Source organism: Protomyctophum parallelum (assembly GCF_964188405.1).
Source record: "Protomyctophum parallelum genome assembly, chromosome: 2".
Lineage (NCBI taxonomy): Eukaryota > Metazoa > Chordata > Actinopteri > Myctophiformes > Myctophidae > Protomyctophum > Protomyctophum parallelum.
In genome coordinates, this window is record NC_139699.1 from 56,210,662 (window position 1) to 56,233,383 (window position 22,722).

At 43.1% G+C, this 22,722-nt stretch overlaps 1 protein-coding gene across 2 annotated transcripts in view; it reads right to left on the reverse strand.

The window, feature by feature from the left end:
• Positions 1 to 3,427: 3,427 nt before the first annotated feature.
• The window catches only part of cd276 (CD276 molecule), a 181,808-nt gene continuing 162,513 nt past the window's right edge, over positions 3,428 to 22,722 (reverse strand). The window contains exon 8 of one of the 2 annotated variants that reach the window (XM_083759870.1): positions 3,428 to 6,159. The gene's annotated coding sequence lies outside the window, so the exon portion shown is untranslated. The remainder of the gene's footprint in view (positions 6,160 to 22,722) is intronic. The other variant, XM_083759869.1, reaches the window with a different exon arrangement.

Below are 22,722 nucleotides of genomic sequence, written 5' to 3' on the forward strand. Positions count from 1 at the left end.
TCAGTCGCTGTCTGTGTATAGGCTAATTCATTGGTAAAAGTATGCTAAAATAACTCATTTTTAGACCATTTGGGAAATAAATAAATCCGCGACAGTCCCCCCCCCAACGCAATTCTGTAGCCTACCCAAAGGTAAAACGCACCCACCGCCTATGATCTCTCTCTCTCTCTCCGTCCGTATCCCTCTCCCTCTCCCTCTCCCTCTCCCTCTCCCTCTCCCTCTCCCTCTCCCTCTCTCCCTCTCCCTCTCCCTCTCCCTCTCCCTCTCCCTCTCTCCCTCTCCCTCTCCCTCTCTCTTTCTCTCTCTCATAATAATAATAATATAGTCCTGAAAGTCCTCACCTTGGCTTGGACATTGGCCTATAGAAGCTGCTTTAAAAGTACCAGCGAAAACAACTTATTTGTTTCCGCACTGCGGCGGCGGGGGGGGGAGGCGGGGCTGCGGGGGGACGGGCCCCCTTGAGGATTGATCAAACTCTTCGGCTCTGATACATAGTATATGTATAACTAGCTCTCAATGATGACGTAATAAAGATGTGGATTAAAGGACCCAATGCCAGAGTGTAATTAGTTTTCGAAGGTGACGTAATGACAATATGTTTTAGTGTTGGGAGGATTAAAGGTAATGATCCTATGTATACATGTATGTAATCTGGCACCACTGCCGTATCAGGCACAATTTGCTGGGACGGTGCATACGCATACAAATTGGCGGGACGGCTGGGACGGTGCGTACGGCGCAAAGTAACCACAGTATACCGCTAATCAACTTACAAATTACATATACATATACATAGTATATGTATAACTAGCTCTCAATGATGACGTAAAAAAGATGTGGATTAAAGGACCCAATGCCAGAATGTAATTGGTTTTCGGTGGTGACGTAATGACGATATGTTTTAGTGTTGGGAGGATTAAAGGTAATGCTCCTATATGTATACATGTATGTAATCTGGCACCACTGCCGTATCAGGCACAAGTAATCATTACTGAGATTTGACAGTTTGTAGCGGTCGAAAGTACTTGCGCGCTCTGCTTGCGCACTAGTAGGCCATAAGTGCAACAAGCAAGTATGCACTCGACAGAGTGCAGTTCTATTATTTATTTATTTTCATGAAAAAATAGTACATGCATACATTTTCCTTAATGATATCTGGTATCAGTAGGTATTCATGGTGTATTCTCTCTATTATTAAGGTTATTGTAGACAGTCAATTTGTATTGGAGGGTGGGGGAGGGGGAGGCCGGGCCGGGGTCGCAGGGCATGGCCAAAGCATTTCCGGGGGTTCCCCAGACAAAAAACGTTGAGACCCCTGCTTTAACCCATTCTGACCTGAGATCAGATTCATACGAGGTTTCCACTGGACACACACTGGTCTGATGAACCCATTCTGACCTGAGATCAGATTCTAAAAATGTCAGTCGTTCTTCGATTTTTCAAAAATAGCAGACCTACAAGCTCGTATCGCGTCACTCGGTGGCTTGTAGATCTGCTATTTTTCAATAGCTAAAGCATAACATGATGCCAACACCAAAATGGGTGCCCGGTCAGAATGGGTTGTTTTCAACCTTTTTCATTTCAAGCCCATTATGTATTTGGCATTTGAGCCACGGACCGCCTTTATGACATTTAGCCTCTCAGACCCTATCAATATTTTGACGTTGCTGCATAAGATGTTGTCCACAATATCATGGTTTATTGATGTGGCACTGGTTGGTACCATAGGAGAGATAACAAGGCAGACGTTGATCAAAATAACAATTCTTCTATATACATTCTCTAGTTGTAAATTAAGTTATGCAGATGTTTAAAAAGAATTTAATTCTTGAAAGTGTAAAAATAAACTAAATTGACTCTATAATATATAATATATAAGGTCTATAAGGGTCCATTTGGTTACCAACTCTCAACTATCATTTAGCTGGCCACTGGTGGTCCCTGGGCCACTGGTGGTCCCTGGGCCACTGGTGGTCCCCGGGCCACTGGTTGAAAACCACTGCTTTAACCCATTTAGGCCTGCACGTCAAAATTAAAAAAAAGACGTCTAGACGTCAGACTGGACTCTACAATGCAACACTATACCAGCAGTTTACTGCAGACTGGACTCTACAATGCAACACTATACCAGCAGTTTACTGCAGACTGGACTCTACAATGCAACACTATACCAGCAGTTTACTGCAGACTGGACTCTACAATGCAACACTATACCAGCAGTTTACTGCAGACTGGACTCTACAATGCAACACTATACCAGCAGTTTACTGCAGACTGGACTCTACAATGCATCACTATACCAGCAGTTTACTGCAGACTGGACTCTACAATGCAACACTATACCAGCAGTTTACTGCAGACTGGACTCTACAATGCAACACTATACCAGCAGTTTACTGCAGACTGGACTCTACAATGCAACACTATACCAGCAGTTTACTGCAGACTGGACTCTACAATGCAACACTATACCAGCAGTTTACTGCAGACTGGACTCTACAATGCAACACTATACCAGCAGTTTACTGCAGACTGGACTCTACAATGCAACACTATACCAGCAGTTTACTGCAGACTGGACTCTACAATGCAACACTATACCAGCAGTTTACTGCAGACTGGACTCTACAATGCAACACTATACCAGCAGTTTACTGCAGACTGGACTCTACAATGCATCACTATACCAGCAGTTTACTGCAGACTGGACTCTACAATGCATCACTATACCAGCAGTTTACTGCAGACTGGACTCTACAATGCATCACTATACCAGCAGTTTACTGCAGACTGGACTCTACAATGCATCACTATACCAGCAGTTTACTGCAGACTGGACTCTACAATGCATCACTATACCAGCAGTTTACTGCAGACTGGACTCTACAATGCATCACTATACCAGCAGTTTACTGCAGACTGGACTCTACAATGCATCACTATACCAGCAGTTTACTGCAGACTGGACTCTACAATGCATCAACTTGTCCATGGCTCCATTTCCCCCCCGTCGGAAGCACGTCTGTGCGAAATGCACAGAAAAACAAAAAACAGCGTAACGGCACATCATCGTTGGTTGTGCACGTGTGTGGGACATAATAGCGCGAGAATCGTGATTGGGTCATTTTTATACATTGTATCAAATGTCATTTTCAATTAATTTTTCTTTCCTCTGACATGCTACTTCAATCTTTAACCACTGACTTAAAGCTTGTAGGTCTGCTATTTTTGAAAAATCGAAGAACGACTGACATAGAAACATAGCTTTTTCAGAAAACTGTCAGGATGTAGAAGACATTTTTTTAATCTGATCTCAGGTCAAAATGGGTTAAAGCCTTTATACTTAGACAAATAGCAATAAAGGTTTGTACTAGATCAGCTATTTGATAAATGTACAAATAGACTATTTGCAGGTTACCCAAATATCAAGCATATATCAGACATGATGATTGACCAAAAGTAAACCATGAAAGGACCAGTAATAGTCAAGGAGCGTGAAGGTTTCCCCATGTCTCTTTAATGTAAATAGGCACTGAGTTATCTTAAGAAAATCACTTTGGCATTATTCATACATGGACAGTTGGCACTGAAGACTTGCTCGAGTACCTGCAAAATACAATACATACAATAACCTGTACAAACTCCTTAACCCAACCCCCACCCCAAACAGTGGTGGACAAAGTACTCCACCCCAGTACTTGAGTCAAAGTATAGATACTCTTGGTCACATATTATTACTCAACTGCAAGTGAAAGTAGCTCTGTCCAAATTGTACTAGTGCTACTGTAATTGCTTTTGCCCTCCTAGAATGTAGATGTAATGGAGTAAAAAACTAAAACAATATTTTGTCTTTGAAATGTAACGGAGTCATGTAAAAGTAGATTGTTACTGTCCACCACTGCCCCACCCCCCACTCACCAACACACATGTCACACACAAACACAAGTAGAGAGAGAGAGAGAGAGAGAGCTAGCCCATGTTCATTAAAAACAATCCCTTAACATATAAAGGCTGTCAGGTCAGTGAAGAAAAAAATCAGGGTGTACCCCCCCCCCCCTACCACACACACACACACACACACGCACGCACACCATTTGCGGGGTGTTGGAGCTTAGCAAGGCGTTCAATTTCAATTCCCGTAAGTTATTGAATACAGGAGAGTGGCACACCGTGACAGGTACAAGTTACTCCCGCGACAGACGCTAATTAGCGAGTGCAGGAAGCAAGTGGGAGGGAGACAGCGGCAGGATAGGCCTGGACGGGGTCGTCTCTTTAAGCTTCTCACTTCCTATTAGACGGGAGATCTCGGGGCAGGAACGCCCCATCACAACCCATAGAGGAGAGTGACACCTGGGATGGGATGGAAGGGGGAGCCTTGTCAAATCCGCTAAGCTTTCAAAATGGCCCCTGCACCGACCGACCGACCGACCGCTCTTCTCCTTTGCATATAGTCATAAGTCTACCTTTTTGGGGTTTTTTTTCTTCCTGTAAATTAACAGCCTACGAGAGCTGAAAGCGTGGCGAGAATTGACTCGTTTCAAGCTTGTCGTTCTGCTATTTTTATCGCTTTCGGAATTTGAATCCTGAAAAGTACGAGTTTTGGACGAATGTGGTTTCCTCCCGTCGCCGACAGAGACGATGTAGTCGCTGTCGAGCGAAAACTTTAGTCCAAAACCGTGTTTTGGGGAAAATAGGGAGAAAGAAAACGATAACCCGTGTTCCAAAATGGATCCGGTGTGGTCAGTATTTACTCATGAGCTCTTGTGAATACTTCTCACAAAAAAAGAGAAAAACAGAATCAACGACTTTCAAAACTCAGAAAGAACAAAAACAAAATGCTGATCTGTAAGCTGACAACACAACACATTTTGCGTCTGCTATATTCACGGCTTTTGTGACTTTTGCTCGACAATGTTATACGACAAAGTAGAGCGTTGATTTCCAGGCAGAAGGGGGAAAAAGACATTAAAAGAACAAACGCAGAGATACTGTACGACACAGTGTTGATTTTGGCAGTTACCGTAGTCTAGTTTTAGTTGACTAAATAGTTGACTATCATTAGCCTGGTTAATAAACCAGACCGAATCAGCCGTTGGCAAAAATAAATTGCCTGCCGGCGGATTACGGTCTGGAGAGGCTCAATCGTACGCCCATTTCCTACACCAGAGAAATGGGGCGGCCAATCGGGACACGGTATGCAATATGGGCGGGCTTTGGTACAGTGACTTTCAATGCTTGAGACCTTTGACTGACAGTAGCTCTGACCAATTGCGTCAAAGAGAAAATGTTTCAACCCGCCCTCCCTGGAAATGAAATCCAAGCTGAGCCTCCCCAGACTAATATCCCGCGGTCCGTGCGATATTAGTCTGGTTTATTAACCAGGCTAGACTATCATAAGATAGTTGATTTAGTCGACTAAAATGTATTTTGGTGGTCCTTGATGTCGTCGTAACGACTGATTTTACACTTGCTGAAAATAGCCGATCTACAAGCTCACAATGTGTCGCGCTGCAACGCGTTGTGAGCTTGTAGATCAGCTATTTTCAGCATTGCAACCAAGTTTAAAGTGACTTATACCGAATCTCTTGTCCACTAGTCCCTAACATTTTAGTCTAGTTTTTATTTGTTGACGAAATTGTCAATATAATATATTTATTCTTAGCTTTGGTCGCCATAGCTTATTTTTTTCATTTGCCGGTAGTTTCCATTTAGTGTAAAAACTAAACTCATTCAGTGAAAAAAAAGGTAGTCAAGGAACACTTTTGACAAAATCACCACTGATACGACAGTATCCTCCCCGACGGCGCCCGTTTATTGCAAAGGATGCTACGCTGAGCCGAGTGTACGTCACCGCTCACCGCTGGCGGTCCAACCCTTTTGCTGACAGAGACACAAAGAGATATAGAGAGGGGAGGGCTATATAGAATAATGGGCGTATGATGTGTTGATGTGTTTTGATCTGGGGAACCTGGGTGGGAGTGGGGGGGGGGGGGGGGGGTGAGGGGTGATGATGATGATGATGATGATGGCCTCATCTTCTGCTCGGCGAGGCTTTGACATTCTGTAGGGGGCCGGCTGGAAATAGTCTCCAGGTTGATGGATAGGTGGAGTGGGATTACCACCCCGCCATGCAGCCTCATCTCATATATACCCCACCGTCTGGAGAGAGAGAGAGAGAGAGAGGGAGAGAGAGAGGGAAGGAGAGAGGGAGAGAGAGAGAGAGAGAGAGGGAGATATAGAGAGAGGGAGAGAGGGAGGGAGAGGGAGAGAGAGGGAGAGAGGGAGGGAGAGAGAGAGAGAGTCAAGGCCTCTATAGCTGTCAGACTGTTCATAGGTGGAGTGAGACTAAAATCCTCTCAGTGTTCATTTAGAAGGTACAATAAGTTATGTTTCTTTGTTAAGATATGCGTCAACAACTTGGATGACCCCCCCCCCCCCCCCGCCACCCACCCATTAGCCAAAAGACAGCCGATCTACAATCTCACGACGCGTCCCAAACTTGTCCCGAACTTGTACAGTGGCTATTTTTGTCGAAGAGATTTGGGGTCTAGATACAGCATATACTCAGGTCGAGTTTAGTGGTTAATTACTCTATATTCTGATAGTATAATATAACAAAATACACACATAAATGGATGCACCTGGGACGTATCCTCAGTGATGTATCCCAAGGTCATCGGGGGTTCCGGGTCTCGCGAACATCATACCCCTCACTCGGGTGACCCAGCCGGGGTGATCAAGTCCCGACTTACGTCCCAGTAGCTACCCTCGATAAGTCCCATTAGGGAAAAACCAGGGCCACACAATCCGTTCCTCCTGAACTACTCTGCCGGGACTGGGAGGTACCATTCTGGGACTGGGAGGTACCATAGTAATCATTGCTGTATAGAGTGTCTGTTCTTTGTCCCCCCATACAGTACATGGATACAGGATGAACAAGAGGAAGTGGAAATGACGAAACAAAGAAGTGAGCAGACTAAAATTTGCATGGAACGGGAACACTGCTGATAAATATACTGTAGGTACAGTACTCTCTTCTGACCTGATGACATCGGCAACCCAACCTGAACATGTATTTTCTGTTTATTAAAACTGGAGAGACAGGGAGACTGTCACTGTTTATGAACTATAAAATAAATACATGAAATATCATCATGACACACTGACTGCTCAGATACCAATTACAGTCCATGTTCGCACGCACGCACTCACGCACGCACGCACGCACACATTCACAAATTTGCCAAATGCTACTACTATAAGAAGAAGAAGAAGTGAATAGTGATAGAGTTTCGGCCACATGCAGATAGAGCATTCATAATGTAGACACGGAAGATCAAGGATGGAAAAAGTAATGAATGAAAGGATAAGTAAATCCATTTGTCATCATTAAAATGGGACACTTAATTAATTATCCCAGTAGCAAAGCTTTTGATTAGCGGCCTGCAGCTCCTGATCGCGTCCATAACATAGTCTTATATGTTCTGCTAGACACGTTACTGCCTCTATGCTCGTGGTGGAAGTACTCGCTTGTTTTACTTGAGTGAAGAAGGTATAGCAATGCCTACGACAACGACAATGTAGACATACTCTTTTACTAGTAAAAGTCTTGCATTCACAATTTTACTCGAGTAGAATCTGGTGATGTCATTTCCAGATCAAAACATCCGCTGTCTTTCTTTCACTCTGTTACACAGTCCGATGTCCGGGATGCTAAAGCGATCATCGATTATTTTAATATCTAAGTCAAATTAAGCTCTAATCAAGCCCCAAATATCACATTTTACACAGCGGTGCACATTCGAGAGCATGCACGCGAGGATTTCGGGCCGGTAAGCCTATAAGTATAAAGTATTGGGTTTGTTTTTGTACATACATTACTTGAGTAAAGTATAGAAAGTGCTCATGTAAGCACTTATGCACTAGGTTACTTTCCACTGCTGGTGCCTCTCTGAATCGTGTCCACATGTATAATGCCTCCTCCTCACTCGCTTGTCTCTGCAGACCACTCCAAGCCCACCGCCAGCACGGCACGGCAGGCCAAAAGAAACGCTTCTCCCTGCGCCATTAAACTGGTCGCGGAATTAATTTGCACAGAATTGAATTATGTCACACATGAAGCCCTCCTACCTCCCCATTTAAAAAGCAATAATAGCCGGCTTCAAGCTCCGAGGTTGGGTTTAGATACATAATTAGAGTCAATCACCCATACCTCAATGCGGCTATGGACTCTCTAAATGAAAACAATGGACTTCCAGTCCACTGTGAACGTGTGCTATATGGAAATGCCGGATGTTCATTTGACTCAGAGAGGCTGTGGACTGTACAACAGTGAGAGTTAAAGGTATAGACCGATTCCGTAGCGGGTCTCATGGTCGCAGCCTACGTATTTCCTGTAGGCGGACTCGACGCAGCTGCGGGGATAAAACCCTCACCAGGCGCACCTCTTCCACTACAGTGAACGGCAGAGTGACTGATGTTAGTTTGCCTCAAACTTTACTCCTTTACCTGCTTTTTTACTAACACTAACATTACAAAGATGCCCAGAACATCGAGATGAACCTGTGTAGTTTATGGCTGCTCCAACAGTAGTGGCAACATAAAAAAAAAAAAAAACAGAATGTCAAAATATCCACCGTGGTGGCTGAGACAAGAGCCATTGAGTAATGGTTGAGACAAAGCAGTGAAGGGTCCTGAAAGATACATAATTTCAGTCTTACCCAATACCCAATCTTTCTGTTTTATGAACACAAGGCTGCTGTATTTTATACCTCATACTAAGCATTTAAAGTATGAGGTATAAAGTACAGCAGCCTTGTGTTAATAAAACAGAAATATTTGGTATTGGGTAAGACTGGCGTTATGTATCTTTCACTGCTTCGTCTCAACCATTACTCAATGGCTCTGGTCTCCGCTACCGCGGTGGATATTAGACATTCCGTTTTATTTTTATTTTTTATGTTGCCACTACTGTTGGAGCAGCCATAAACTACACAGGTTCATCTCGATGTTCTGGGCATCTTTGTAATGTTAGTGTTAGTAAAAAAGCAGGTAAAGGAGTAAAGTTTGAGGCAAACTAACATCAGTCACTCTGCCGTTCCCTGTAGTGGAAGAGCTGCGCCTGGTGAGGGTTTTACCCCCGCAGCTATGTCGAGTCAGCCTACAGGAAATACGTAGGCTGCGACCATGAGACCCGCTACGGAATCGGTCTATATTCAGTGATTTCACTTAATTCAAATATCACTTATTTTTTTGTTTTGTTGTGATAATCCTCCCTACTATAGAGTGTGCTGGCCATATAAGGAGTTCCTCCCTGTCCCCAGTTAACCCCTGGGGGTCAAAAAACCTTAGGTTTCGTTTTTTGACTCTCTATCCTGATTGGACGAAAGGCTGGGTCCCACAGCCAAAAACGAAACCTAAGGTTTTTTGAGTGAAATCACTGAATATACCTTTAAACGGACACTAAGGAGTTTTATTTTTCATCCGTGAGTTGGATTGGGGGGGGGGGGGGGGGGGGGGAATCTAATGGTGTAGATCTTGGAATTCACATGGCGACGAACGGCGTGGCATCATTTATGTGGCCGCGGCCTCAGACACGTGCACACAACACACATAGACATCAAAGGAGGCTTCAGCAACTGCCCTTTTACCCGTCTGTAAAACAACTGCCCTCTCCAGACCATGAATACAGCATTTACTATGGTGAAAGAAATGCAAATGCCACTCCTCAACTTTCCATGCCCATACCAGAGAATTGCTTTTTTTTCCGGCACTCTCCTGATCTCGAATGCAAGCATTTTGCGCTGTAAGAATTTGTTTAGAAATCCAGGTCATCGCCTCATTCATCTCCACTAGCCAACGAGTGCGGCGGGGTCACGCCCGGAAAATAGTAGATTCACCGTCTTATTTTCTTCTAAAAGTGCTCTCTTACGGAATTTCAGCTCCTGACTGTATAAATTGGGGATCTACAAGCTCACAACGCGTCACGCTGTGACCCCGTTGAGAGCTTGTAGATCCACTATTTTAGTCCAAAAGCCAGTATAGTAGTCGGTGTCCTTTGGCAGTTCTTCCTTATCGTGTCCACCATGGTCCTTATACGCTTTAGGTCTGTAACTTTGAGTGTACCAACGGAAACCAAATGGACCTGGACTTTACAGGTGGTTGAGAATGTATCGTCTCTGTCTGGTGGAAACCAGACCCGTTACTTTCCATGATTCAAATTCAAAAGCATAGCAACAGTAGCAGACCGACGAGCAGAGATGGGCAGTATTTGAAATACATGTATTTGAAATACGTATTTGAAATACCTTTTTGTATTTTGTAATTTGTATTTCGCTGGGATGGAAGAAATAAGATGTATTTTGTATTTAGATACATTCTTTGACCCAGTATTTGTATTTTGTATCAAAATAAATTTTCAATGTATTTTGCCCATCAGAGATGGGCAGTATTTGAAATACATGTATTTGAAATACTTTTTCTGTATTTTGTAATTTGTATTTCGCTGGGATGGAAGATGTATTTTGTATTTTGTATTTAGATACATTTTTTGACCCAGTATTTGTATTTTGTATCAAAATACATTTTCAATGTATTTTGCCCATCTCTGCCGACGAGCTCAAGACGTATTGTTTCGTGCTGCGTTTCGGCCTTACAGTATGTACAGTAATTATGTAAATGTATACTTAGTTATACTTTACACCACTGAGTGGAGCATGCCACTCCCTGTAGGTCAAATAATTGATTACAAAATACTACGCTTGGATTTGTTTTAGGGCCAAAATATATTAACCCATTCTGACCTGAGATCAGATTCATACGAGGTTTCCACTGGACACACACTGGTCTGATTAACCCATTCTGACCTGAGATCAGATTTAAAAAATGTCAGTCGTTCTTCGATTTTTCAAAAATAGCAGACCTACAAGCTCGTATCGCGCCACTCGGTGGCGCGATATGAGCTTGTAGATCTGCTATTTTTCAATAGCTAAAGCATAACATGATGCCAACACCAAAATGGGTGCCCGGTCAGAATGGGTTAATGAGCTTGTGGTATACTATTACTGTATACAGTATCACCATCCGACTTCACATGTCATCTGGGAAAGGTCTGCATGCTCTCTGTCCCTATAGGATGAGAATCCACCACTGTTTAGAATGGCAGAAAGGCAACCTTTCTTTCGCAACACCCTCATACGTCTTAATCGACAAACATTACGGTCCCTCTATTTGATTCTATGCCATGACGGCCCCCTATCGAGTGGAAAATCCTAAATCAAGCCCAGAGGGAAGTGCTGACAGCCTCAGAAATGTCAAGGCAGAACTGATAGTAGCTACAGCCCGAGTAAACCTATAGGCCTGCAGAATCTCTGTCATCTCTGTAGCGTCACTGTTGGGCAGAAACCTTGTATCTCCATAGTCCATATTATTTCAACAGTGTCGCATAAAAATAAATAATAATAATAATAAAGTTTAGCTTTTTCGTAAATTAATGCCCTATTACAATTGGCTGTGGCTCAAGAGGTAGAGCAGGTCGTCCAATGATCCATGGGTCGGCGGTTCGAATCCCGGCTCCTCCTGTCTACATGTCGAAGTGTCCTTGGGCAAGACACTGAACCCCAAATTGCTCCCGATGTGCTGGTTGGTACCTTGCATGGCTTCCGCCGCAATCGGTGTATGAATGGTTGAATGTAATGCACAATCTATGTAAAGCGCCTTGGATAAAGGCGCTATATAAATGCACCATTTACCATTTACCATTTTTACCAGCAACAGTTTTTACCTTACATACACTACCATAGGTCTGTTAGGCAAACTCTGCTTGTTGCGGGGACATTTAATTGGCCCTCGCAGGTATAGTAACACGAGTACACACACACACGCAAAAACAAACAAATAAATAAATAACCGATAGGATTTTTTCCTGGGATTGTTAACACTAGCAATCACTTTACTTTAAAGCCTCAACTTAGTTAAGTGTTGAGAGCGAACTTCTCCCCATATACGGAGAGGGAGGGAGTGTGTGTGTGTGTGTGCGTGCGTGCGTGCGTGCATGTGCGTGTTCCTCGATCTTTCCTCCCAGGTTGAGATGCCAGCTGATGGACAGATTAATTTACAGCAGGTACAGGGAATTGCGCAGTAATTTACTGGGCCTATAGGAGATTGTTTCACTTAGAAGATACAGGCCTGCGTTGTGGATTCTTCCTAATGAAAGCACTGTAAATCCAACACGCTGCTGCGTCTCCGCTCCATGCCGCTCATTTGCATTGAAATAGAAGTGCCATATTTCATTGTCCTCCGTCTGACTTTTTTATATATATAAATATCGACGTCGTTGCTCTCGGGTGGGGAAAAAAAAGTGTTGTTTTTTATTATTATTGTTTTCAAATATCTCTGGAGGTATATCCCACGCGTTGTAGTCAGTGGTTCCCAAAGTGTGGTCCAGGGGACCCCCAGGGGTCCTTGAGGGAGTTCCAGGGGGTCCCCCCAGCTAAACGATAGTTTGGAACCATGTGCACCCTTATGGGTCTGTAACTCTGAGAGTTAAAGTATCATTGACCTAATAATATAAATCGGGGGTCCCAGAGATGGAAATGCCATTAACACATTTACTGCGTTAAAAAAAAATCAATATCTAACTCCCGTTCCCTGCCAGTGTTTACTTTACACTAACCTTTGAAGAATCCAAAAAAAATCCACCTGAAAATAGTCCCATCATGTGTGTTTGAGTCGGGGGTTATATGCACCACCGCGGCGATGACGGACAACGGATGAAAGTTATAAAAGAACGGCGAATTAAACGCGTAAAACAAAAGGCGGGGTTTAGCGTGTTCCGTAGTCAAGCTGTAGAACGGGGGTCTGTATAGACTAAAGGGTCGATTCATACTCCTATTTTAGCGCTGTTTCGGCGCTGTAGTGCCGAAATGATTTCGGCTCGTCAGAAGTTTTCAGTAGCACCGAAGAGCCGAATTTAGGACGATACCCGCCCCCCCGAACCTCAAATGACGTCACATTGTAGGCTCTACAGCGCCGAACCGACTTTTATTCGGCTCTAAAATAGGAGTATGAATCGGCCCTAATGCATGTCAAACTGGAGGTCCTTGAAATTAAACGGGTTGAGAATCACTGCTAGAGCCGTAGAAATCTTCTCTCGTGGGGGTCCTTGACATGAAAAAGTTTGGGAAGCACTGGTGTAGATCTGCTATTTGCACTACTTTTGTACAATTAACACTCTTGTATAATGAAGTAGGGCATTGACCCAATGACCCCTTAACCCATTCTGACCTGAGATCAGATTAAAAAAAATGTCTTCTACATCCTGACATTTTTCTGATAAAGCCATGTTTCCATGTCAGTCGTTCTTCGAATTTAAAAAAAATAGCAGACCTACAAGCTCGTAGCGCGCCACTCGGTGGCGCGCTATGAGCTTGTAGATCTGCTATTTTTCAATAGATAAAGCATAGCATAATGCTAACACCAAAAATGGGTTCCCGCCCCAAAATGGGATAATGAAGTCGGGGCATTGACCCATTAAAACCACCACCAATTTGGAATAAAGGACTTCAATCCACCACATTATTTGCAGAGCGACGCGAGAAATGCCGCAAGCCAGCCGTTAACGTCACGACATTGTCAGGGAAATGACAACAATGGCAGTAATTACAGAAGACAAAACGGTAGCCAAAGGAACTTTAGACAGTCGGATATGCTTCTCCACTCCACAGAGGTGTGAATAACCTTGGAGAAGTAGAGTGTGGATAATGAGGCAAGCTGCCGGACTTTTATCATTCTTAAAGACCATTACTGCACGATCAAAAATGGACAGCATGGAGATTCTCGCTATGAATGTATAATTATAAAACTTATGGGCCTATATTCATAAATGCGCGCGGGCTCCTTCGCCTGAGAGACATTAACATTTCAACAAATGGCCGACCATAAATAGAGTGAAGTGCCGGGATTTCCCATGCAGATCACACAGGAAGTATAGGCATATTACAATGATCATTGTGAGCGTGACGCAGAGGAGACGGAGACACAACTGTCTGGAAGCCAGGAAATAAAAGTGACCACTTTGTTGTCACAGTCCACACGCCATCAGTGCTTCTGAAACTTGTTCATGTCAAGGACCCCCAAATGGACATATATTTGGCAGTGGACCCCCCCCCCCCCCTTTCTGAAAGGGTTTTGTGAAGATATTTGTGATATTTGTGCCTACGACGTCCCATTGTAGGCTCTAGTATCTACAGCACCGAACCGACTTTTATTCGGCTCTGTATGTCCTGCCCTGCAGTTCTGATTGCAATAGGAAGTGCATTCCGTCGTTTTGGAGACAGAAAGGGAGAAGACTCTGGGACGTGTGGTTGTCTGTGGTCCAGGAGCTGCGTATTGCTGCACACACCACTCTCCACACATCCATACACTGCAGACATTACTGATAACTGCTATCCTCACCTCCCACACGTCATTATTTTGCTATTCTTCTTATTCACTTTAATATAATAAATATAATTAAAAAACGTTATACTCTTGCGTGGACTCCCTGTTTTTGCCATGCATCCCCTAGTACATGACGCATGTTATTGATTTATTGACATACAAGAAATGTAAAAAAAAAAGAAAAAAAAAAAAGATGGGGACCGAGACAATCACAGAGACCACTACGTACAATTTTGACCAAAAAGACGAGAAGCACAATGAGCAACAGAGACACTAAACATATTATGAAGTCATCTTTTTTCACCACTAAAATGCATCGTTATCAATAATCCTCCTGATTAGGTGATTACAATAATCATCACGATAATCAGGATTATCCCTCGTTTACAGGGATAATCCTCATAATAGGGCAGTCGCAATTGTGTGCAGCCTTACTCCTTTACACCCCTCGGCCCTAGCTTAACACACACGCACGCACGCACGCACATACGCATTCACGCACGCACGCACGCGCACATTGCTGCATGTCGGGTGGATCAACCTTGTATGTCCCAAAGTATCCTAAGATCCGATGTAGTTATTTACTCACAAACTCTTGTTGATATTTTCCATTGGTTCAGTATTTATACAGTAAAACACACAAGACACACCCATTTTGGGGCGGGGACCCCTTTTGGTGTTTTAAACATTATGTTGTAATTTAGCTATTGAAAAAAAAAAAAAAAAAAAAAAGCAGATCTACAAGCTCATAGCGCGCCACCGAGTGGCGCGCTACGAGCTTGTAGGTCTGCTATTTCTTCTTTTAAATTTCGACTTCAGGCCTAAATGGGTTAAAGAAAAATTCACATCCACAAATTCACAGCAGCATTTCTTTGCTGCCTTTGTGACACTGAAGTATATGACAAAGTAAGATAGGCCGCCCGACCACCAGTGGTATCAAACTACTGTAAACATCCCCGCAGCCCAAAGCACCTCCAACTCATCTAAAGCTGCCAGTGAAAGCCACACAGAGGGCAATACATTTTTACAAACGGGTATTCTGTCCTTTTATTGTCAACAGATCAATTGTGCGCAAGGTTATATACCCCGCTGTGCACTCTGGCCCACTTTACAGTACGACCGATCGTCTCTGTTGGACGCTTGTGGATCTGCTACTTTTGAGACTTTGTGGTATGATCAAGTAGGGCGTTAATTTACAAAAACAAATTGGATGTTTGGTCGATGGCGCCTGGGGGTGCGCGCACAACGAATCCCACTGTGTCTTTGTTTATTTTTGGTTGTTCATGAAAATTTCATACATTTTAAGTTGGGGGAAAAAAAGCAAAAAAGCAAAGTATAACACTAATAGTAGGCAGTGGTGGGGGAAAAAAACTAAACACGTCTCGCTGGAGCATGGACAGGCTGTGTGTCCCTCCCTCCCTCCCTCCCTGTATGAGTGAAAGTATACAAAAGTATTGGCATCAAAATGTACTTGAAGTACCAAAAGTAAAAGTACTCATTGTGCGCAGAATGAACCCTTTCAAGTTTTCTAATGTATAACAATTAAACTAAAACTAAAGAGTTATAACTACATTTTTCAAATAAATGTAGTGGAGTAGAAGTCAAATATTTGGATTCCGAGATGCAACGGAGTAGAAGTGAAGTATTGGGAATTGGAACAAGTAAAGTACAAATGCCTCAAAATTGTACATAAACTCTGCTGCAATACAGTATGAGAGCAGCACAGCCCCACGCAGGGAAGCCCCAGAACCTTGCTGTTTATTTTGGGGGAAGCTTCTGTAACCGACAGGGGAGGGACTGGGCTTCACAGAGGCCGGGGGCGTTTGGTTCTGTTGTCACAGCATTTTTGGAAAATGAATAAATAAATAAGAATAAGAAAAGAATACGAATAAAAATAAACAAACACACAATCGTGATATTTCCCCCCCTCCTCCTGGAGGTTTTGATGTGCGGCTGTGGATATTTCTCGAGGCACTCCATCAATTTTGATAATGTCTGATATTGGAGTGTTGTTCATTCCCTACAGTGCAATGCTGCACCGTGAAATCCTAAGTGTTCATTTAACTCTGAGAGTGTACAATTGGCCCTCAATTGGCTCTACATTATTCAAAATGTCTCTCTCAGACAGTGACATTAAATGGACATACTGGTAGTCAGTGGACGAGTATTTCCCTTTCAGAATGTACTCCGTTAATGAGGCAAAACAAGGCGCGTTTATTTGTTGTAATGGTTGGGGCGTTGATTTTTTATTTGTTTTAACCCATTCTGAACGGGCACCCATTTTGGTGTTAGCATCATGTTATGCTTTAGCTATTGAAAAATAGCAGACCTACAAGCTCGTAGCGCGCCACTCGGTGGCGCGCTACGAGCTTGTAGGTCTGCTATTTTTTTGAAAAAAATCGAAGAACGACTGACATTTTTAGAATCTGATCTCAGGTCAGAATGGGTTCATCAGACCAGTGTGTGTCCAGTGGAAACCTCGTATGAATCTGATCTCAGGTCAGAATGGGATAAATAATAAAAAGAAATAACTACTGGCCACGCACAGACACACAAGTGCGCGCACACACACACATGCACACACACGCACACACACACACACCAAAAAGTCAGAATGGGTTAATAGTGTTTTTCTAATTATTTGGAGGCCCACTTGGATATATCCTCACGGCTCTGTGGACGTAAAATGAAGCCTGTTATTCCTGCACTGTAAGTCGCCCTCTTTCTAGATCCGTTTGGGCCCAGCTGGCCATTGGCTGGCTCCGTTTGGGCCCAGCTGGCCATTGGCTGCCCAGACAACGAGGCGGGACTTCCCCCCTTCTTCTCTGTTGGTTTTTATTTTGACTCGAGTGGGTGGGGACTCCCGATCATAGACTGTAAACCGTTACAGTCTATGATCGAGTCACGCCCCTCAGAACATACGCGACTTTATGGTCATTTATTTTATAAATGGGACCATAATTTTCCAAAAAGAATATTATGACATTAGAAATGAGACTTTAAACTAGTGACTGGAAGCAGAAAGTATTCATGACCATGTTTATTAAGGTAATACAGTCTAGGTGAAGTTGGGCCCAAATACATGGACTTCTATGGTGCTATGGGTTTTTTTTGGGTCCAGTGACAGCGCCACAACAGGCCATTATATGAACTTTCAGGAGTTTCAGGCTTCACAAAATATCTGTCTGACTGCCCCCCTGGTGCAAGCAGGCAAAGTCGTCATATTGTATTTGTTTGTAAGCCTTATTGTGAATGTAATTTTAAGAACGTCCATCGTCCAAGTTAAAGTTTAGTTTTTTGTCTTGTCTGTATGTCAGTTCTACAGTGTTTTACAGCATGGTGTTTTCAGAACATGACGTTGAATAAACAGCAGTAAATATAACTCCCAAGTCTTGTGCGATATGGCTGGGCGACACATCTGTACTTGTGCGAGTGTGTGTACTGTAGTGTAGTGTGTGTGTGTGTGTGTGTGTGTGTGTGTGTGTACCATTAAAAACAACAAATAGAAAAAACGTTCTACTAAGTCCCATTTCATCACCACCACCACCACCAACCACAATACATCAACGACCCACACCAAGAGTCCCGAATCTGTAATTCATTGCGTCAACAATGATTGGCTTTACTGTAATAACCCACACTTTGGTGCGTCGGCGGCGCGTGAATATCTCTTTATTACTGGCTCGGACAGTCACAGCCTGTTTTCATTATGGCCCTGATTGGACCCGTGGCCATAAAGCGAGCAGCGTGCGATGTGAGTGGCCTGGACGGTGACAGAGGGCGCCGAACGTCGTCCGCTGTAAGGAGCCAAAATAACGGGGAGACGGCCCCGGGACGGATGTCAAAGAGAGGACATCCGTGATCACTACAGCGTCCACTGACCTTCACCGTTATACTGCTTAACACAGTGGTGGAACGTAACTATAAGTGGCCTACAGTACTTCACTTAATAGACTTCACTTAAGACTATTTCCATGTTTGTTTTATAAAGGCAAAGTCTCCTTTTGACTGATATGATCCGGTCATCAAATTATTGGCTTAGAAAGTGCAAAAAAAAAAAAAAAAAAACTCCATGAATTCAAGGCTTTATCAAGTGTGTAATTGAAAATTACACATTTCTTTTGGGTGAACTACTCCTTTAACAACCTAAGCCTGATTTTATATTTCGCTTTTCGAAAACAGCCAATTTACAAGCTCACAGCATGTCACATCATGACGTGTTGTGTGCTTGTATTTAGAAATAAAATGTGTTTTAACAGGCCTTTCACGGAATGATTTTACAATTGTGGTATTGCTATACTTTTACTTAGGTACAAATTCTGAGTACCGCTATACCCCCCTGACCATTACTGTTTTCAATGTGAGCATTATTCGCTGCTGTCAGGCAGAAACCTCATAGATCCATATTTCAACATTTCTTTCCCCCTTAAATGAATGCCCCACTTGATCAGGTGTCGCACAATAGCTGATCTACAAGCTCACAATGATCTGCAATTTTCACTACTTTTTATTTCAATATTTAGTGAAATCTTTGATTAAAAATTGAACGATTTTGGACATACAAGGTTTCCGCCAGACAGAGACAACATATCATTGTTTTCGGGCAGAAACCTGTTATCTCATATTCTAACTTTATCTTTTTCTTTTCATAATTAACGCCCTATACTTGTTCATGCTACAGTGTCACACAAAAGCATCAAAAGTAGCAGATTTGTTACAGTTACAGTTTTGGACATTATGAGGTTTTTTCCACCCGACAGAGAGGTTAACCCATTCTGAACGGGCACCCATTTTGGTGTCAGCATCATGTTATGCTTTAGCTATTTAAAAATAGCAGATCTACAAGCTATGTATCGCGCCACCGAGTGGCGCGATACATAGCTTGTAGGTCTGCTATTTTTGAAAAATCGAAGAGCGACTGACATTTTTAGAATCTGATCTCAGGTCAGAATGGGTTCATCAGGACCAGTGTGTGTCCGGCGGAAACCTCGTATGAATCTGATCTCAGGTCAGAATGGGTTATATATTCCCACTAGCCCTCTCTCCTCTGCTGAATCACAGCGGATCAATTATTCTAATATTTGTGTGGCCATTTTGCTATCGATTTGCCCATTTATGCCGGCTGCAGCATATCTTATTTAATAACGTAAGTCATTGCATTTAATTAACTCGTTTCAGCGTGGGGCCACTTTGTTTTCATAAGCCTTTGGCTTATCCATGCATTTGTTTACGTGTGACTTACAGCATGTGTACATGTCCCTCCAGACGCTTTCATTATTTCATTGCATATCCCATTCTGACCTGAGATCAGATTCACACGAGGTTTCCACCGGACACACACTGGTCTGATGAACCCATTCTGACCTGAGATCAGATTCTAAAAAATGTCAGTCGTTCTTCGATTTTTCAAAAAATAGCAGACCTACAAGCTCGTATCGCGCCACTCGGTGGCGCGATATGAGCTTGTAGATCTGCTATTTTTCAATAGCTAAAGCATAACATGATGCTGACACCAAAATGGGTGCCCGGTCAGAATGGGATATTATGTTATAGTTAGACTGCACCCCACAGCATTATTCATTATTCAATATAGCATACACGATAGTATTGTACAAAATGTATGTCCAAAATCATTCATTTTTTTTATGATAATTTAAAAAATGTTTTAAAAACAGTGACAAATAACAGCTGATCAACAAGCTCACGTGTGGCATGGTGGCACACTGTGAGCATTGTGACCAGACTTCCATAAAAAAAAAAGGTTTTTGATGCCTGCAGTGCTCTTGAAATGAGTAAAAAAAAAAAGAAGTAGCCTATACTTAACCATTGCACAGAAACATCGTTTCTAATATACTGCCAGAGATACTGCTCAAACGAGAGGAAGGTGATTATTCAAATTACAGTCATGAAAATAATTGAGAAATTTCAGCCAGACGCAGAGTGGCAGCGATGGCCTCGGTCATCTACCTGAGGACGACCGGCAGTGAATTCCAATGAGAGAGAGAGAGGGAGAGGGAGAGGGAGAGGGAGAGGGAGAGGGAGAGAGGGAGAGGGAGGGAGAGAGAGAGAGAGAGAGAGAGAGAGAGAGAGAGAGAGAGAGAGAGAGAGAGAGAGAGAGAGAGAGAGAGAGAGAGAGAGAGAGAGAGAGAGAGAGAGAGAGAGAGAGAGAGAGGCTGTCGGGTGGAAACCTCTATACTGTCAGGAAATGGAAACCAGAACGATTGTCCGCCAAAGGATCCATTGGTACTTATTATTTTAGTCACGAGCTCTGCATTCAATATTTAAAACAACTCCACAGACACACTTAACCACTTAGAAAATAAATAGAAGATATAGATCTTCTACTTCACAACACGTCACACCATTGCGCGCTTGTGGATCGGTGGTTTTCACTATACTTTTGCGCAACATCGTTTTTTTTTTCTCCAGCGTTTAAGACATTTAAAACTCTTTGACGGCCAACAGCCCCATCTAGTGGTTGACTCAGAGTGCCACGCTTTTTTAGCCGCAGAGCTCTTCTTTTGAAGAGCCACCAAGCTGACGAGCCAGGAAGTAACAACCAATCATTTCCGGGGTAAACACAGGATTGACTTTTGTTTTCATCACAAGCGCTGAAACGGTCGCAGGGATTTTTGAGCGGTGCAACCACTCCAAGGAACAGCAATGTCCGTGTTCACCTACCTGTACCATGTGGCCACGAGCACCAGTATGACTATGAGTACCAGTAGGGGTGCTGTTGTGCCAGAAACAGAGAGAGAGAGAGAGATAGTATTAGTGCTGCACTGTTGCCTGCTTATGAGAGAGAGAGAGGAGAGAGGAGGGGAGTTGCACTACTCAGTTCACACGGGTGTGATCTTTTTTATTGAGCTCCTAAAAGGTTGATGTTTTGTATGATCACCTCAATCTGAGTACCTACTTTGGGCCACCATGTCCATTCCGCTTCAGTGTTTCCTCTCGGTGACGTCTCCGTTATTTATATACTCTATGGGTTTAACCCATTCTGACCTGAGATCAGATTCATAACGAGGTTTCCGCTGGACACACACTGGTCTGATCAACCCATTCTGACCTGAGATCAGATTCTAAAAAATGTCAGTCGTTCTTCGATTTTTCAAAAATAGCAGACCTACAAGCTCGTATCGCGCCACTCGGTGGCGCGATATGAGCTTGTAGATCTGCTATTTTTAAATAGCTAAAGCATAACATGATGCTGACACCAAAATGGATTCCCGTTCAGAATGGGTTAAATGGTTAATAAAAAAAAAGCATGGACTGTTGAAAAATGGACATACAAGGTTTCTGAAAGGACAGTCCCTGTGGGTGCAATTAGTGGCAGATAATGTCCCTTTCCTCACGGCTGCACTCGAAATATTGATTAAATTCACACCCCTATATATATATATATATCCATACTCTTTGACTGCATGTCACTTCCAGCATATATCTCATTGTTATGTTTTACAGTTGGTGGCGGCTTAGCGGGGTTTATTCTGTCATGTTTCAGAGAGAGAGAGAGAGAGAGAGAGAGAGAGAGAGAGAGAGAGAGAGAGAGAGAGAGCTGCCCTCTCAAAGGATGGGGCCAAGAAGATAACAAGGGAACGAAATAAAGATATAAAATGGGAAAAACCCATTCTGCTAACTATTTTAAAAGCCTGCCCAGCCCGAGAGAGAGAGAGAGGGACGGACGGACCAGAGCGCTAGTGTGGTTTGTGCGGTCTCTGGTGAGGCGCTGACCTTTCCAATTTGTGAGAACAGCGCAGTGGCAAAACAAATTGTGTGTGTGTGTGTGTGTGCCACACAAGTATAATTTTGTTGCTGTTGGGAGGAAACCTCCTAACTACATTTCTGAGGTTTTAGATTTTTCTTTTTTTGCATAAAGTGAACACCCTTTACGTCTCTGCGTTGTTTTCGATTTTTTTCATTGGAACAACGCTTTGGACAAAAGCTCTTAATTCCATTGGACCCTCAAACTGTCTGCCAAAGCACATGACTCACCACCTCTTCCCCTCTCATGCAAGTCATTGACAATATATAAAATCACAGCACCAACTTTGATGAGGCAGTATTGCTTTGTTTTCAAAATATAAGTTTTTTTTTTCATTTCCATGAAAAATGAACATTTTGGATTTAGGTGGTTTCTTCCCGACAGCAGATATTTATTGGCATAAAAAGGGACAGACAGACAGACAGACAGACAGACAGACAGACAGACATCCAATTCTGGATTAAATAATTATTGTCAGTCTGACACACAATAACATCACCTCTACTGACAACTAAAAC